This window comes from Camellia sinensis, chromosome 2, assembly GCF_055761805.1.
Source record: "Camellia sinensis isolate YWXY chromosome 2, ASM5576180v1, whole genome shotgun sequence".
In the NCBI taxonomy this organism is placed as follows: domain Eukaryota; kingdom Viridiplantae; phylum Streptophyta; class Magnoliopsida; order Ericales; family Theaceae; genus Camellia; species Camellia sinensis.
Window position 1 is genome coordinate 125,811,526 of NC_138962.1, and position 5,651 is coordinate 125,817,176.

A 5,651-nucleotide genomic window follows, 5' to 3' on the forward strand; every position below is an offset into this window, starting at 1 on the left:
GCTTGGGCAAACAGAAGAGCATCATCTGCAAAGAAAATGTGAGAGAGCACGGGACAACCCCTCCGTAAAGTAACCCCTGACCACTGTTTCTCTTGAACACTTTTGGAAATTTATAGAGACAACCCTTTAGCAACAAGTACAAATAAATACGGAGATAGAGGGTCCCCTTGACGAAGCCCCCACAATGGAGTAAACGCTGCCCGTTTCTCGCCATTTGCAAAAATTGAAAACGAAACCGTGGACACAATTTCCATAACCTAGTTAACCCAAATGGAATGAAAACCCAACTTTACCATCAGAGCCTTTAAAAAATCCCACTGCACTCGGTCATAGGCTTTGTTGAAGTCAAGCTTCACAGCCATATCATGCACATCCCCTCTTTTCTTTAACTTCATGTAATGGAAAACTTCATGAGCCACAATTATATTGAGAATTTAATGGGAATTTAATGAGTAATTTACTGGGAATTGGCTTTGAATTTACAGAGTAATTTGCTGAGAACTTACTGAGTAATTTAAGAAGAATTTACGAAGAATTTACTGAATAATTTACTGAGAATTTACTAGGAATTTACTCAGTAATTTACTAGAAATTTACTGAATAATTTACTGAGAATTTACTGGAAATTTACTAACTATTTACTGGGAATATACTGAGTAATTTACTGAGAATTTACCAAGTAATTTACTGAGAATTTACTAAGTAATTTACTGAAAATTTACTAGGAATTTACTGAGAATTTATTGAGTAATTTACTGAGAATTTACTAGGAATTTACTGAGAAATTTAATAAGATTTTATGGCAATTTACTGATTAATTTAATGAGAATTTACAGGGAATTTACTCAGTAATTTACAGAGAATTTTCTGGGAATTTATTGTGAATTTACTGCGAATTTGCATAGTAATATAATGAGAACTTACTGAGAATTTACTGGGAATTTACTCGGTAATTTACTGGGAATTTACTGAGAATTTAGTGAGTAATTTAATTGAAATTTACTACGAATTTACTGAAAATTTACTAGGAATTTACTAAGTAATTTACTGGGAATTTACTCGGTAATTTACTGAGAATTTACTTGGAATTTACTGCGTAATTTATTGAGAATTTACTTGGATTTTACTGAGTAATTTACTGAGAATTTTCTGGGAATTTACTGGGTAATTTACAGAGAATTTACTTGGAATTAACTGCATAATTTAATGAGAATTTTCTGAGAATTTAATGAGTAATTTAACAAGAATTTACTGAGAATTTACTCAAGAATTTACTGGGAATTTACAAAAAAATTTAATGGGAATTTACTAGGTAATTTATTGAGAATGTAAAAGGAATTTACTGAGTAATTTAATGAGCATTTACTGAGAATTTACGTAGTAATTTGCTGAGAATTTACTGAAAATTTACTGAGTAATTTACTGAGTAATTTACTAGGAATTTACTAAGTAATTTACTGGGAATTTACTGAGTAATTTAATACAAATTTACAGAGAATTTACTAATTCATTTAATGGGAATTTACTGACAATTTACAGGGAATTTACTGAGAATTTATAAGGAATTTCCACAGTAATTTACTGAGAATTGACTGGGAATTTATTGAGTATTTACTGAGTAATTTAATGAGAATTTACTGGGAGTTTACTGAGAAATTTACTAAGAATTTTCTGAGATTTTTCTGAGTAATTTAATGAGAATTTACTGGGAATTTACTGATTAATTTAATGGGAATTTACTGAGTAATTTACTGAGAATTTAGTAGGAATTTAACGAGAATTTAGTGAGAATTTATCGGGAATTTACTGAGAATTTATAGGGAATTACCTGGGAATTTTCTGAGAATTTATTGTGAATTTAATGAGAATTTACTCAGTAATTTACTGGGAATTTACTAAGTAATTTACTCAGAATTTACTACGTAATTTACTTAGAATTTAATGGGAATTTACTGAGTAATTTACTGGGAATTTACCGAGTAATTTGTTGAGTAATTTACTAAGAATTTACAATGAATTTCCTCAGTAATATACTGAGAATTTACTGGCAATTTACTGAGTAATTTACTTAGAATTTACTAGTAATTTACTGAGAATTTATGGGAAATTTACACAGTAATTTAATTAGAATTTACTAGGATTTTACCGAGTAATTTACTGAGAATTCACTGGGAATTTATTAAGAATTTTCTGGTAATTTACTGAGTAATTTAATGAAAATTTATTGGGAATTTACTGAAATTTTACACAGTAATTTGCTTGGAATTTACTGGGAATTTATTTTGTAATGTACTGAGAATTTACTAGGAATTTATTGAGTAATTTATTGAGAATTTACTGGGAATTTACTAAGTAATTTACTGGGAATTTACTGAGTATTTTACAGAGAGTTTACTGAGAATTTATTGAGAATTTACTAAGAATTTTCTGAAAAATTACAGAGAATTTAATCTATAATTTACTAAGTAATTTAATGAGAATTTTCTAAGAAATTACTGTGAATTTATTGGGAATTTACTGAGAATTTATTTGGAATTTAGTGGTAATTTATTGAGAATTTATTGTGAATTTACTGAGTAATTTAAGGAGAATTTAATAGAAATTTACTGAGTAATTTATTGGGAATTTACTCGGTAATTTACTGACAATTTACTTGAAATTTACTGAGTAATTTACTGATAATTTACAGGGAATTTACTGGGAATTTGCCGAGTAATTTATGGGGAATTTACTAAGTAATTTACTTAGAATTTACTTGGAATTTACTACATAATTTAATGAGAATTTACTGAAAATTTACTGGGAATATACTGGCAACTTACTGGGAATATACTGAGTAATTTACTGACAATTTACTGAGTAATTTATTGAGAATTTACTGGGAATTTACTGAGTAATTTAATAAGAATTTACTGGGAATTTTGTCAGTAATTTACTGAGAATTTACTAAGTAATTTAATAAGAATTTACTGGGAATTTACTAATTAATTTAATGAGAATTTACTGGGAATTTACTGAGAATTTGCGGGGAATTTACTGTGTAATTTACTGAGAATTTACTGAGAATATACTGGGAATTTATTGATAATTTACTGGGAATTTAATCAGAAATTTACTAAGAATTTATTGCGAATTTACTCCGTAATTTAATGAGAATTTACTGGGAATTTACTGAGAATTATCTAGGAATTTACTGAGTAATTTAGTGAGAATTTATTGAGTAATTTAAAGAGAATTTATTGAGAATTTACTGAGAATCTACTTTGTAATTTACTTAGAAGTTACTGAGAATTTATTGTGTAATTTACTGAGAATTTACTGAGTAATTTACTTAGAATTTACTGGGAATATACCAAGTAATTTAATGAGAATTTACTGAGAATTTACGGGAATATTTTGAATAATTTACTGAGAATTTACTGGGAATTTACTTAGTAATTTACGCGGAATTTATTGAGAATTTTCTAGGAATTTACTAAGTAATTTAATAAGAATTTACTTGAAATTTACTGATTAATTTAATGAGTATTTACCGAGAATTTACTGAGTAATTTAATGAGAAATTGCTGGGAATTTACTCAGTAATTTAAAGATAATTTAATGGAAATTTACTGAGTAATTTACTGAGAATTTACTTAAAATTTACTGAGTAATTTAGTGAGAATTTGTTGCGACTATACCTAATAATTTAATAGGAATTTACTGATTAACTTAATGAAAATTTACAGAGAATTTACTGGGAGTTTACTTAGTAATTTACTGAGAATTTACTGAATAATTTACTGAGAATTTGCTAGGAATTTATTGAGAATTTACAGGGAATTTATTGAGTAATTTTTTCATAATTTACTCGGAATTTAAACAGTAATTTACTGAGAATTTGCTTGGAATTTAATAAGTAATTTACTGAGAATTTACTGAGTAATTTAATGCGAATTTATTGGGAATTTATTGAGAATTTACTCAGTAATTTACTGAGAATTTACTATGAATTTATTGAGTAATTTACTGAGAATTTACTCTGTAATTTACTGAGTAATTTACTAAGAATTTACTGGGAAGTTACTGAGTAATTTACTGAGAATTTATTAGAAATTTACTGAGAATTTACTTCGTAATTTTCTGAGAATTTATTAGGAATTTGCTGAGTAATTTACTTAGAATTTACAGGGAATTTACACAGTAATTTAATGAGAATTTACTAGGACATTACTGAGTAATTTACGGAGAATTTTATGGGAATTTACATGGAATTTACCGAGTAATTTACTTAGAATTTACTCAAAATTTACTGAGTAATTTACAGCTAATTTACTAAGAATTTATACTGTAATTTACTATGTAATTTAATGAGAATTTATTGGAAATTACTGAATAATTTACTGAGAATTTACAGGGAATTTACGGAGTAATCTACTAAGAATTTACTGGAATTTAATGGTAATTTACTGAGCAATTTACTGAGAAATTACTGAAAATTTACTAAGTAATTTAATGAGAATTTACTGAGTAATTTACTGAGAATTTACGGGGAATTTACTGGGAATTTACTGAGAATTTACTTGGAATTTATTGCATAATGTAATGAAAATTTACTGGGAATTTACTCAGTAATTTAATGAAAATTTACTATAAACTTACTGAGTAATTTAATGAGAATTTACTTAGTAATTTACTAACTTACTAGTAATTTACTGAGTAATTTAATTAGAATTTACTGTGAATTTATTGGGAATTTAATGAGTAATTTGTTGGGAATTTAGTCAGTAATTTACTGAGAATTTACTGGGAATTTAATAATTAATTTATGGGGAATTTACTGAGTAATTTACTGAGAATTTATTGGGAATTCACTGAGTATTTAATACGAATTTACTGGGAATTTACTGATTAATTTGATGAGAACTTATTAGGAATTTACTGAATAATTTGTTGAGAATTTAGTGGCAATTTACTAACTATTTACTGGAAACTTACTGAGTAATTAAAGAGAATTTACCAAGTAATTTAATTAGAATTTACTGAGTAATTTACTTGGAATTTCCTCAGTAATTTACCCAGAATTTTCTGGGAATTTACAGAGTAATTTATTGATAATTTTCTCAAAATTTACTGAGTAATTTATTGAGAATTTACTAGAAATTTAATGAGTAATTTACTGGGAATTTAGTCAGTAATTTACTGAGAATTTACTGGGAATTTAATTAGTAATTTACTGAGAATTTATTGAGTAATTTAATAGCAATTTACGGAGAATTTACTGAATAATTTACTGAGAATTTATTGGAAATTTACTGGGAATTTACTAGAAATTTACTGATAATTTATTGAAAATTTACTGAGAATTTACTAGAAATTTACTGAGAATTTATTGAAAATTTACTAACTAATTACTAGGAATTTACTGAGTAATTTACTGAGAATTTACTAGGAATTTACTCAGTAATTTTATGAGAATTTACTGGGAATTTACTAAGTAATTTATAGGGAATTTACTGAGTAATTTTACTACGAATTGACTGGGAATTTACGGAGAATTTATTGGGAATTTACTGAGTATTTACTAGGAATTTACACAGTAATTTACCCAGAATTTATGTGGAATTTACTGAGTAATTTAATTAGAATTTACAAGGAATTTACTGGAAATT